This window comes from Anolis carolinensis, chromosome 1 (genome assembly GCF_035594765.1).
Source record: "Anolis carolinensis isolate JA03-04 chromosome 1, rAnoCar3.1.pri, whole genome shotgun sequence".
Lineage (NCBI taxonomy): Eukaryota > Metazoa > Chordata > Lepidosauria > Squamata > Dactyloidae > Anolis > Anolis carolinensis.
The window spans coordinates 291,189,922-291,204,091 of NC_085841.1; the positions used below are offsets into that span (position 1 = coordinate 291,189,922).

The 14,170-nt window shown below is 41.9% G+C and overlaps 1 protein-coding gene across 1 annotated transcript in view; it reads right to left on the bottom strand.

Annotated features, from left to right (window-relative positions):
• The window catches only part of golgb1 (golgin B1), a 92,375-nt gene extending 79,396 nt beyond the window's left edge, over positions 1-12,979 (bottom strand). Inside the window, exon 1 of the mRNA XM_062967857.1 lies at positions 12,823-12,979. The gene's annotated coding sequence lies outside the window, so the exon portion shown is untranslated. The remainder of the gene's footprint in view (positions 1-12,822) is intronic.
• Positions 12,980-14,170: the final 1,191 nt, after the last annotated feature.

The following is a 14,170-nucleotide window of genomic DNA, read 5'->3' on the forward strand; positions in this document are numbered from 1 at the left end:
TTACTGATTCCCCCAGGAGCATTACTTCACCTTGTAAAACAGGTCACATGTGGCTAGTTTTACTTGGCTCCTTCTGCCAAGTAAATGTAAATGTAAGTGTAAATGTAAATTGCAGTTCTCCTGTATTTCATGGAATGCTGCTTCTAAGAAATATCTTTCTAATGGTGTGGGGAAATTGCTACTTCTTTAAGTTCAAAGCTCCATAACTGTCATATTTCTCAGTATACACAGCTTCATAGATAAGATCTGCTTCTAGGCAACACATGTCATTCATTAGTAAGCTGCACTGAGAAGGTGAATGTGTTGTTATTTTTGTTGTTGCTGTTGTTGTGTGCCTTCACATCATATCTGATTTATAGTGACTATTACTAAGTCTTTTTGGAAGAATTTGTTCAGAGCGGGGTTGTTTATGTCTTCCACTGAGATAGTGTGACTTGTTTAAAGTTTATAGTAAAAGTGAATTTTCAGAATAGGTAAGTGTTATTAACTGTGACAATGGGCCCTCGCATTATCTGTGCAATATAACTAAGGGGTATAGCCTGTCTTTCAGGTTTAGATTAGATTAGATTTAGATCACCATCACATAAGAGCAACCGAGCTCACAAGAGATGATTGTCCAATGAAGATAACTAGTTTGGAGAGAAGTGTGGATGTTTGGAGATGCTCCTAAGATGAGAAACAAAACAAGGTGACACAAGGTATAACAGAGTTTTTTGTGAGACTTTGGGACTGATGGAGGCAGAGGAGATCCAAGTTAAGCCACTCAGTAAATTACCACTAAGTTACTGAGTCACATGGGATGAATTTGTGGGTGGTGGTAGATATACTGAATTTGGGGATCTCCTGTGCTATGCAAGAGTAGGAGATGAAACCCATTACATTAACGAAAATAGCCTAACACGAGACCTGGAGCAATTTTAGGACAAGGATGAAGAGTCTCTGGCACTGTAGACTTAAGCTCCCCAAATTCCCAGCCTACATGTTGAATGATAAGGGATTATTAACCCCAAATATTTGAAGACCCAATTCATTATTTATGCTTGCCTACACTCCTAAGCAGAAGTGCTACTTTAAAAAATAATAAAGCCTCTTGTTGACTACTACAGGATAAAAAGATTTGAGGCATAAATTTGACGAACAGCCTGTAATGATGTAGGCTATAGTCCACAAAAGTTTATGACTGGTAAAACCTATTTTTCTCTTAAGATGCCAAAAATCCTTATCATTTATCTCCATATATCTTCAGGGCTACTTTTTGCTTTTTCATATCTATATTTGTCTAAGGCAAAGAAAAAGATTTGTTGAACTAAATCACCATCTTTCTTTCTTTAATGTCCTCCAGTTTGTTGTTGGTCATTATCTAAAGACTTCGCTTACTTTAAACTTGTGGTATGAATAAAACGTCACTCTTTGCAGACATAGATCTTCCACTGCTTTGTGGTTATTAGTCATATGTTGTTTAGTACTGACACAGCTTTCCATCCAAAAGATTTGTATCCACTTGGTGATCTTGGTCAAGTCATATCCCTTCAGCCTCAAAAGAGTGCAATGGCAAACACCCTCTGAACAAATATTGCTAAGAAAAGCTCTGTGATATCACATCCAAGCACAGATGTTTCCATCAGATTAAGCTGCATTCATTAAGCTTCAACTAAAATTAAATTCCAAAAGCAACAGCCAACATTTATTTTAGTTAGATTTATATCCCCATCTTTTACCCACTGATCAAGGCAATGTATATAGCACTTCTCTCCACTTTAATCTCAGTCCTTTTAACAACAACCCTGCAATGTAGATTTTTTGTGTGTGTGTGTCAGGAGCAACTGGAATTGCTTCTGGAGTGAGAGAATTGGCCGTCTGCAAGGACGTTGCCCAGGGGACGCCCGGATGTTTTTGATGTTTTTACCATCCTTGTGGGAGGCTTCTCTCATGTCCCCGCATGGAGCTGGAGCTGATAGAGGGAGCTTATCCACACTCTCCCCAGGTGGGATTCGAACCTGGCAGCTTTCAGGTTAGCAACCCAACCTTCAAGTCACTTAGTCCACTACGCCATCTGGGGGCTCCGCAATGTAGATAAGAATGTGAGAAGTCCAAGATCACTTAATGAGTTTCAGGATTCAATGGGAACTACAACTCAGGTCTTCCAGATCTCAGTCCAATGATGGGGACCAGACCAAAACACAAAAGGACATCTCCCATCTTTTGCCTACCTAAATACTTCTCCAGAGGGTTAAGCAGGAATTTATTTAACACTGTGCAATACTTTTATATGGCTGTGGAGAGGCACATTGCTTAAACTTGGGTGAAAAAATATTGAACAGCTTGTTTAAGACATGAAAGAAAGACATAACCCACAATCTTCTGTGCATCCTCCTGACTATCTGGTAAAGTTTTTGGAGAGAGTACAGTAGGCTGCATAATGAGCCACTATACAACTTGCTTTGTGCTTGTGCAATAGTGGATCTAACTCTAAATCTTTAATTTAAACCCGACTTCCAAAGCAATTCTATGCATGTTATTCAAGACAACCCACTAAGTTCAGTGAGATTTACTAACAAGTATACTAATGATTACAGCTTCAATGAAAAAACAAAACTTGTTTTTTAAACGGAGTAATCTCTCCATTATCTATGGATTCAGTACCCATGGATTCAACTATTCATGGTCTGAAATATTTTTAAAAAGCGAATTTTGACTTTGTCACTTTATATAAGCACTAGCTGTGCCCGGCCACGCGTTGCTGTGGCGAAGTCTGGTGGTATGGGAAATAAAGTATTGAGGAATTGGTGGTAGTTAAGGTAAAGGGTAAACGTTTTCCCCTGACGTTAAGTCCAGTCGTGTCCGACTCTGGGGGTTGGTGCTCATCTCCATTTCTAAGCCGAAGAGCCGGCGTTGTCCGTAGACACCTCCAATGTCATGTGGGATGACTGCATGGAGCGACGTGACCTTCCCGCCGAAGCAGTACCTATTGATGCACTCACATTTGCATGTTTTCAAACTTCTGGGTTGGCAGAAGCTGGGGCTAACAGTGGGTGCTCTCTCCGCTCCCCCAATTCAAACTTGCGGCCTTTTGGTCCAGAAGTTCAGCAGCTCAGTGCTTTAACACGCTGCGCCATCAGGGGATAGTATTTCCTAAAGGTTGTGAATATACAATATTTCTGATTGGTTGTTTTTTGTCTGTTGGAGGCAAGTATGAATGCTGCAATTAGGAAAAATGATTAGGATGTAATGGCCTTGCAGCTTTAAAGCCTGGCTGTTTCCTCCCCGAGTAAATTTTTTGTTGGGAGGTGTTAGCTGGCCCTGATTGTTTCCTGTCTGGAATTCCCTTGTTTTCAGAGTGGTGTTGTTTGCGATATTTTATGTGCTTCTGCTGTCTGTGGCCCTGAGAAAACAGAGGATTTGCCAGACTTTGATGATGGGAATATTTTGTTGGGAGGTGTTAGCTGGCCCTGATTGTTTCCTGTGTGGAATTCCCCTGTTTTCAGAGTGTTATTCTTTATTTAGTGTTCTGATTTTAGAGATTGTATTGTTCTGTTTTATTATACCACATTAATTTTTATATATTCTGATTTTAGTGTTTTTGAATACTTGGAACCAAATTGTATTCATTTTCATGGTTGACCGCAACACAATAATAATAATAATAATAATAATAATAATAATAATAATAATAATAATAATAATAATATAATAATAATAATAGTAATAATAATGACTTTGGTAATACACAGTGCTTCACTCCCTTCTCAGCTTCCTTTCTGGAAGAATCCTTTCTTGGGAGGTATTAGCTGGCCCTGATTGTTTCCTTTGTGGAATTTCCAGTTTTCCTGCTTTCAGACTGTTGGTCTTTATTTAATGCCTGGTTTTAGAGATTATATTGTTCTGCATTATTCTATCCCAGTAATTATTTCATATTAAAGTAGAATCTCACTTATCCAGCATTCGCTTATACAATGTTCTGGATTATCCAACGCAGTCTGCCTTTTCATAATCAATGTTTTTGTAGTCAGTGTTTTAAATTCATTGTGATATTTTAGTGGTAAATTTGTAAATATAGTACAGTAGAGTCTCACTTATCCAACATAAATGGGCCGGCAGAATGTTGGATAAGCGAATATGATGGATAATAAGGAGGCATTAAGGAAAAGCCTATTAAACATCAAATTAGGTTATGATTTTACAAATGAAGCACCAAAACATCATGTTAGAGAACAAATTTGGTAGAAAACGTAGTTCAATACGCAGTAATGCTATGTAGTAATTACTGTATTTATGAATTTAACACCAAAATATCACGATATATTGAAAACACTGACTACAAAAATGCGTTGGATAATCCAGAACGTTGGATAAGCGAGTGTTGGATAAGTGAGACTCTACTGTAATTACAACATAGCATTACTGAGCATTGAACTACATTTTCTGTCAAATTTGTTGTATAATATGATGTTTTGATGCTTAATTTGTATAACGATTACCTAATTTGATGTTTAATTGGCTTTTCCTAAATCCCTTTTTATTATCCAACATATTCACTTATCCTGCCGGCCTGTTTATGTTGGATAAGTGAGACTCTACTGTATATTGATAATCTTATATTATCTGCTTAGAACTGGATTATGTGAGGCCCTTTCTTCACAGCTGTATAAAATGCACACTGAAGTGGATTATATGGTAGTATGGACTCAAGATAATCCAGTGCAAAGCAGATAATATAAGATTATAAATGGGTTATATAGCTGTGTGGAAGGGCCTTGAGTCTACACTGCCATATAATCCAGTGCAAAGTAGATAATCTGTGGAAGAAGCCTAAGTGAGGCCTAAATCTGCCTGTCCCCTAACTGAACCCTGGCTGTCCCTTGGCTGAATTGGTTGCTAGGAGACGAAGTGGGCAGAGATTAGCCCTCTAAACTGGCAGCAATTGGATAAAACAATTATTGCTCTCCCTCTAATTAAGACTTTATTTTTCTTTTCTTTTTGTTGTATCTTACTGGAGCCGTGGATGATGGGTTGTGTTGTCAAATTTCGAGGTTGGGCGGCCTGTAGTTTTGTTGTTTTGTGGGATGCCCTGATGCCATCACTCTTTTATATATATAGATGACAATTTTGCTACACTACTGCTTATAATGGGACTTGTACATCAATGGATTTAGGTACCCACAGAAAGTCCTGGGTCCAAACTACAATGGATACTGAGGGCCTGCTTTATTAGGATTACTATTGTATTAAAATATGTATGTAACAAATTAAGACCTATTTAGATTGTGCAACTGACAGGCTCTTCTCAGCAGCTTCAGAATGTACCTTGCCCATTGTGGTCTTTTTATGCAGAAATGTACACACTAAACAAACACAAGGTCACATTTTCTTCTTGTTCAGCCACTATCAGTTGTATTCAGTATTAAGGTTTTACATGATTTCTTGAAAACTGATCAGACAGAAAATGTATCTTTGGCATTACAGAGGCATTGTTCATACTGTTTTTTGTCTTCTAACACAAGTTCTTTTGGCTTTTGAAAGAACAAGGTCAGAGCCATCCCGAGGTAATTTTGGGGAGTAGGCGACCAGAATTTTGGCGTCCCCCACCCCCCAAACAAATCGCTAAAAATACCTGCGCCAGCGGTGGCGGCAGCCCCCTGGAGAGCGCGCACGCCCAGCCACCCGTCCACAGGGGTGATTGGATGGCCTGCGCACACGCACAGGTCCATCAACCATGCTTTTTGGGCAAAGGGCCTGTGCGTGTGCGCAGGCCTTCCAATCGACCGCGCAGACACGGAAGGCCGCGAGGAGTGATTGCTTTGGCCTGGTGCTGTGCAGAGCGGCCTAGGACTCCCAGCAAATGCAAGGGCGCCTCGATGGTACACCCGGTAATAATGCGCCACAGGCGACCACCTAATTGGCCTCGCCGGTGGATCACCTCTGAACAAGGTATTAAATAAATCACTGTCACCAGCAACTTAAAAAAATGAGGGATAAAAGAGAGAAAATGTACAGAAGACGGGTCCAGTCCCTTTTTGTCCTTTATGGATCCCTTTTTGGTTTGTCAGTGATAAAGCTCAGAACTATTAATAATACCCAAATGTATGCATGGCATTTAAAAGCAAAGCCCACAGATGGTCATTACTTTACTCTGACCTCCATAATCAACAAACCAACTGTCTCCTTCCAATTACAAATCCCCTTTTAAACTCATCTGCTTCTGTTGGGAGGGTGTGTGTATGTGTGTGTTCCTTTTTCATTATCTCTTTCTGAAGTAATAACAGATTTTAATTTCACTGAATTCACTGTGATCTAATTACTGAGTGTTTTTGAGAGCACACTGGATAAAGAGCATTCTTCTTTCTGAAGAAAGACTATGATATATATTTGTATTTCATCTTAAATGGTGAAGTGGGTGGGAGATTTTTTAGCATCTTAGAACCCACTAGCTGTGCCCAGCCATGCGTTGTTGTAGCGAAGTATGGTGGTATGGGAAATAAAGTATTGAGGAATTGGTGGTAGTTAAAGTAAAGGGTAAAGGTTTTCCCCTGACATTAAGTCCAGTTGTGTCTGACTCTGGGGATTGGTGCTCATCTCCATTTCTAAGCCGAAGAGCCGGCGTTGTCCGTAGACTCCTCCAAGGTCATGTGGCCGGCATGACTGCATGGAGTGCTGTTACCTTCCCGCTGGAGCAGTACGTATTCATCTACTCTCATTTGCATGTTTTCGAACTTCTGGGTTGGCAGAAGCTGGGGCTAACAGTGGGGGCTCTCTCCACTCCCCCAATTCAAACCTGCGGCCTTTCGGTCCAGAAGTTCAGCAGCTCAGTGCTTTAACACGCTGCGCCATCAGGAGATATTATTTCCTAGAGGTTGTGAATATACAATATTTCTGATTTTTTTGTCTGTTGGAGGCAAGTATGAATGCTGCAATTAGGGAAAATGGTTAGCATGTAATGGCCTTGCAACTTTAAAGCCTGGCTGTTTCCTCCCTGCGTGAATTTTTTGTTGGGAGGTGTTAGCTGGCCTTGTTTCCTATCTGGAATTACCTTGTTTTCAGAGTGGTGTTGTTTGCGATATTTTATGTGCCTCTCCTGTCTGTGGCCCTGAGAAAACAGAGGATTTGCCAGAATTTGGTGATGGGAATACTTTGTTGGGAGGTGTTAGCTGGCCCTGATTGTTTTCTGTGTGGAATTCTCATTTTCAGAGTGTTGTTCTTTATTTACTGTTCTGATTTTAGAGACTGTATTGTTCTGTTTTATTATACCACAGTAATTTTTATATATTCTGATTTTCATGTTTTTGAATACTTGGAGCCAGATTGTATTCATTCGCTTATCCAACATTCTGGATTATCCAATGCATTTTTGTAGTCAATGTTTTCAAAACATTGTGATATTTTGGTGCTAAATTTGTAAATACAGTAATTACTCCATAGCATTACTCCATATTGAACTACTTTTTCTGTCAAATTTGTTGTATAACATGATGTTTTGGTGCTTAATTTGTAAAATCATAATGTAATTTGATGTTTAATAGGCTTTTCCTTAATGCCTCCTTATTATCCAACATATTCGCTTATCCAACGTTCTGCCGGCCCATTTATGTTGGATAAGCGAGACTTTACTGTAATTATAATGACTTTGGTAACAGACACTGCTTCACTCCCTTCTCAGCTTACTTTCTGGAAAAAATCCTTTCTTGGGAGATGTTAGCTGGTCCTGATTGTTTCCTTTGTGGAATTCCCAATTTCCCTGTTTCAGAGTGTTGCTCTTTATTTACTGTTCTGGTTTTAGAGATTATATTGTTCTGTATTATTCTACCACAGTAATTATTTCATATTACAGTAGAATCTCACTTATCCAACATTCGCTTATTCAATGTTCTGGATTATCCAACGCAGTCTGCCTTTTAGTAGTCAATGTTTTTGTAGTTGGTGTTTTAAATTCATTGAGATATTTTGGTGGTAAATTTGTAAATACAGTAATTACTACATAACATTACTGCATATTGAACTACTTTTTCTGTCAATTTGTTGTAAAACATGATGGCCTGTTTATGTTGAATAAGTGAGACTCTATTGTATATTGATAATGTTATATTATCTGCTTTGAACTGTATTATATGAGGCCCCTTCTTCACAGCTGTATAAAATGCCCACTGAAGTGGATTATACGGCAGTGTGGAGTCAAGATAATCCAGTTCAAAGCAGATAATTTAAGATTCTAAATGGATTATATAGCTGTGTGGAAGGGCCTTGAGTCTACACTGCCATATATTCCAGATAATCTGTAGAAGAGGCCTAAGTGAAGGCTAACTCTGCCTGTCCCCTGGGCTGAATCGGTTGCTAGGAGACCAAGTGGGCAGAGCTTAACCTTCTAACTGGCAGCAATTGGATCCTGTTGTGTGTACCTTCATGTTGTTTCTGGCCTATGGTGACCCGAAGACAAAATCTGTTCAGAATAGCTTTTTTTTCTGTGTCAGGCGCAACTTGAGAAACTGCAAGTTGCTTCTGGTGTAAGAGAATTAGCCGTCTGCAAGGGCATTGCCCAGGGGACGCTCGGATGTTTTACTATCTTGTGGGAGGCTTTCATGTCCCTACAAGGGAAGCTGGAGCTGACATATGGTGCTCACCCCATTCCTTGGATTCGAACCGCTGACCTTTTGGTCAGCAATCCTGCCAGTGCAAGTGTTTCCATTGCGTCACCAGGGGCTCCTGTTAGAAGAGCTTTGCCCTTGCCTTCCTCTGAGGTTGAGAGAGTGTGTTCTGTCCAAGGTCACCCAGTGGGTTTCCATGACTGAGCAGGTCTTTGAACTGTTATCCAACTACTACATCACAGTGGCTGCTAATGAGGCATAAAGGCTACTCAACTAAAATTTCTTCCTAAAGAAATTTGCTTAAGAACAAAATGCAAATGTTTATCCAGTTTTGCAGGCCGAGGAGCAGGCACACAGCTGTTTTCCTCTATGGAAATCTGAGTAACCCCTTGTAACTGCAATCCTGGCATGTTTGGGAGCTGGCCCCATCCAACCCTAAGCACCTTGGCAGTAGATATGCATAGCTCTGTCGAGCTGAATGTAAACCTGGTATCGGCAAACTTCGGCTCTCCAAGTGTTTTGGACATCAACTCCCACAATTCCTAACAACTGTCGAATTAAGGCAGTTGACTTTAACTGTCATGGCTCCATAATAATAATAATAACAACAACTTTTTGTATCCTACCTCCATCTCTCCAAAGGGACTCGGAGTGGTTAACATGGAGACAACCCCGATCAACATATTTAAAATATAACATAACAAAACTCATAAAACAACATCAAAATAAAACAATATAAAACAACTCACAACGTAATACAGTATAAAACACCATCGAACAAACCACCAATAGCCTGAGTAGTAAACCGTTTCTGAGGGGCGGGCTAGTGCAAATCAGCTGCGAGGACAGGGCTGATGGATAAAGTGCAGAAGCCAGATCACAAAATTAGGAATGGAGGGCAATAGAGTACTATATCACTGGGTAGGGAGCAGAAGTAAAGTGCAAGGACTAGACCAGGGGTCCCCAAACTTTTTAAACAGGCGGCCAGTTCACGATCCTTCGGACTGTTGGAGGGAAGGACTATAGTTGGCCACCGAGCAATAATAATAACAACAACAACAACAACAACAACAATAAAGAGGGTTGGAAGAGATCCCTTGGGCCATTGAGTCCAACTCCCTTCTGCCTTTGTGCACCAAAAGTACAAGCAAAGCACCCCTGACAGATGGCCACCCAGCCTCAATCTATATATATAAAAGAGTGATGGCATCAGGGCAGCGGACAAAACAACAAAACGACAGGCTCCCAACCTCAAAATTTGACAACACAACCCATCATCCATGGCTCTAGGTTGATACAACAAAAAGAAAAGAAAAATAAAGTCCTAATTACAGGGAGAGGAATAATAGTTTTTATCCAATTGCTACCAGTTAGAAGGCTAAGCTCCGCCCACTTGGTCTCCTAGCAACCTACTCAGCCCAGGGGACAGGCACAGTTAGGCCTCACTTCAGTGTGCATTTTATACAGCTGTGTAGAAGGGGCCTCATATAATCCAGTTCTAAGCAGATAATATAACATTATCAATATACAGTAGAGTCTCACTTATCCAACATAAACAGGCCGGCAGAATGTCGGATAAGTGAATATGTTGGATAATAAGAAGGGATTCAGGAAAAACCAATTAAACATCAAATTAGGTCATCATTATACAAATTAAGCACCAAAACATCATGTTATACAACACATTTGACAAAAGAAGTAGTTCCATGCGCAGTAATGCTATGTAGTAATTACTGTATTTACAAATTTACCACCAAAATATCACAATGAATTTAAAACACTGACTACAAAAGCATTGTCTACTAAAAGGCAGACTGCGTTGGATAATCCAGAACATTGGATAAGCGAATGTTGGATAAGTAAGATTCTACTGCAATATGAAATAATTACTGTGATAGAATAATACAGAACAATATAATCTCTAAAACCAGGACATTAAATAAAGAACAACACTCTGAAAGCAGGGAAACTGGAAATTCCACAAAGGAAACAATCAGGGCCAGCTAACATCTCCCAAGAAACTATTCTTCCAGAAAGGAACCTGAAAAGGGAGTGAAGCAGTGTGTATTACCAAAGTCATTATTATTACTATCATTGCTATTATTATTATTATTGTGTTGCTGTGAACTGTGAAAATGAATACAATCTGGCTACAAGTATTCAAAAACACTAAAATCAGAATATATAAAAATTAATGTGGTATAATAAAACAGAACAATACAATCTCTAAAATCAGAACACTAAATAAAGAACAACACTCTGAAAACAGGGGAATTCCACACAGGAAACAATCAGGGCCAGCTAACACCTCTCAACAAAATGTTCCCATCATCAAAGTCTGGCAAATCCTCTGTTTTCTGAGGGCCACAGACAGTAGAAACACATAAAATATCGCAAACAACACCACTCTGAAAACAAGGGAATTCCAGAAAGGAAACAATCAGGGCCAGCTAACACCTCTCAACAAAAAATTCACTCAGGGAGGAAACAGCCAGGCTTTAAAGCTGCAAGGCCATTACATGCTAATCATTTTCCCGCGTGTTAAAGCGCTGAGCTGCTGAACTTCTAGACCGAAAGGTCGCAGGTTTGAATTAGGGGAGCGGAGAGAGCCCCCACTGTTAGCCCCAGCTCTGGTGGGAAGGTAACGGCGCTCCATGCAGTCATCCCACATGACCTTAGAGGAGTCTATGGACAATGCCAGCTCTTCAGTTTAGAAATGGAGATGAGCACCAACCCCCAGAGTTAGACACGACTCAACTTAATGTCAGGGGAAAACCTTTACCCTTTACTTTAACTACCACCAATTCCTCAATACTTTATTTCCCATACCACCATACTTCGCCACAGCAATGCATGGCCGGGCACAGCTACTGTCAATAATAATAATAATAATAATAAAAAAAAAGAAGGTTGGAAGAGACCCCTTGGGCCATTTAGTCCAACCCCCTTCTGCCTTTGTGCAGCACAAGCAAAGCACCCCTGACAGATGGCCACCCAGCCTCAATGTCAATAATAATAATAATAATAATAATAATAATAATAATAATAATAAAGAGGGTTGGAAGAGATCCCTTGGGCCATTTAGTCCAACCCCCTTCTGCCTTTGTGCACCAAAAGCACAAGCAAAGCACCCCTAACAGATGGCCACCCAGCCTCAATGTCAATAATAATAATAATAATAAAGAGGGTTGGAAGAGATCCCTTGGGCCATTGAGTCCAACCCCCTTCTGCCTTTGTGCACCAAAAGCACAAGCAAAGCACCCCTGACAGATGGCCACCCAGCCTCAATGTTAATAATAATATGGGTTGTAAGAGAAGAAGAGACCCCTTGGGTCATTTAGACCAACCCCCTTCTGCCCTTGTGGCTTCAATGGGCCGCATCCGGCCCCCGGGCCTTAGTTTGGGGACCCTTGGACTAGACTTTGAGCCATAGCATACCACGGAATCGTGGGAGTTGTGGTTTGATAAGGCATTCACGTTCTTTGGCATAGAAGGCAAAAGGACTTGTAAAACGACAAACCCCCAGGATTCCATAGCATTGAGCTGCGACACTTGAAAAGAGATGTCAAACTGGGTTGCTGTGGGTTTTCTGGGCTGTATGGCCATGTTTCAGAAGCATTCTCTCCTGACATTTTACCCACATCTATGGCAGGATCCTCAACGGTAGTGAGGTATGTTGGAAACCAGGTAAGGGAGATTTATATAACTGTGGAAGGTCCAGGGTAGGAGAAAGAACTCTTGTCTGTTGGAGGCAAGTGTGAATGTTGCAATTAATCACCTTGATTGGCACTGAAAAGCCTTGCAACTTCAAGGCCTGGCTCTATGGCAGCGGTTCTTAACCTGTGGGTCACCAGGTGTTTTATCCTACAACTCCCAGAAATCCCAGCCAGTTTAACAGCTGTTGGGATTTCTGGGAGTTGAAGGCGAAAAGATTTGGGGACCCACAGGTTGAAAACCACTGCGGTATGGGGACCTGACAGTGTTTACAAACTCCAGTCCTCCAGGTGTTCAGGACTTCCGCTCCCATGATCCCTCCTCATTGGCCAAGGACGCTGGTTCTTCTGGGCGTTGAAGTCCGGAATACCTTGAGGGCAAGCGTCGGAAACTCCTGCGAGTGGGACCGGCCGGAGAGGGCACCTTTAAGGGGCGGGGCCTCGAAAGGCACGTGCTTCCGGCCGGGGCGTGAGGCGACCCTTTGTGGACCCGCTGGGCGAGGGCAGGGGGGAGTGCGCACTCACTGACTCACCTGCCGCGCTCGGTCCCCTCAGGGAGGCACCGGGGCGGGGCTTCCGAGGCCGGTCCTCGTAGGCCGCGCCGCTAGCTCCGCCTTGTCCTGCTCTGGCCTCCCCGCAAAGCGGCCGTGACGTTCATCCCGGGAACCAGCGACGCAACGGCCCCGCACCGGGAGCTTCTCCGCGACGGCGGCCAGCGTGAGCCTTGCCTGCGTCACAACGCAAACCAGAGCTCGCCCAATCGGAGAAGAGGAAGGCGTGGCTGACACCCGAGCCGCTCCCGCCCCCTCTGGCTCCCTCGGGCGCGTCTCCAAATTCTTGCCAACCCTCTGGCCGGAGAGCGGCCCCTAATGGCCGCCGGGGCTCATAGCAAGACGGGGGAGGAGGGAGGGGAAGGAGTGCTGCCGTTCAGTGGAGCCCAGTCTACGGTTCGGCAGGAGCTTTTTTAGATTTCAACTCCCAGAAGGCCTGACAGTTAGCCAAGCTCGCTGAGGCTTCTGGGATTTGAAGTCCAAAATATCTGGAGGTTGTGGGGACCACTGCTGTAGTTCTTGAATTCAGAGGGCTGCTGGGAGTTTTCCGGGCTGTATGGCCATGTTCCAGAAGCATTCTCTCCTGACATTTTGCCCACATCTATGACAGGAATCCTCACAGATTGAGAGGTATATTGGAAACTAAGATAGGAAGGTTTATATATCAGTGGAAGGTCCATGGTGGGAGAAAGAACTCTTGTCTGTTGGAGGAAGGGTGAATGTTGCGATTAACCACCTTGATTAGCATTGAATGGCCTCTGACTTTTCCAAACTCCAATCAGACCTTTCATTTTACAAGAGGATTCATGTTTCTTCCTCTGGCATTGTTCTGTTTTAATGTTTCTGTAGTTTATTTTATCTTCTAAACTCAGAAAGCTAGAAGATCACCCAGGTTAAGCTGGAAGTTTGCTGCAGGTTTAATTACAAAGAAACTACATCTACAACTACAAAGAAACTCTCTCTGCATATGTAAAGACCATTACGGAAAGGGGTGCTAGCTGTTGGGCCCCAGGAGAGAAGGAAAGGAAAGGAGAGAGGAGAAGATAGGTATCCTGTCACCTTGTGAGTTATACTTGACTTGCAAAAAAGAATTTAGCTGTGTCTTGCCAGAATCTGAATTCATTGCAAGCTGTGTTCTGGCAAGACAGGAAGCCCAAAACACCTGGAGAACTGAAGTTTGCCCACGCCTGATTTATACCGTCAGTCTACACATTCATAGGGTTAGGAACAAAGGATCTTCTGTCAGATTTATGTAATTTATTCTCGGTTTTGTGTTATTCCAAATAAATTTAGATAGATCTTGATCCCATTCTTTAATTAGTTCTAAATT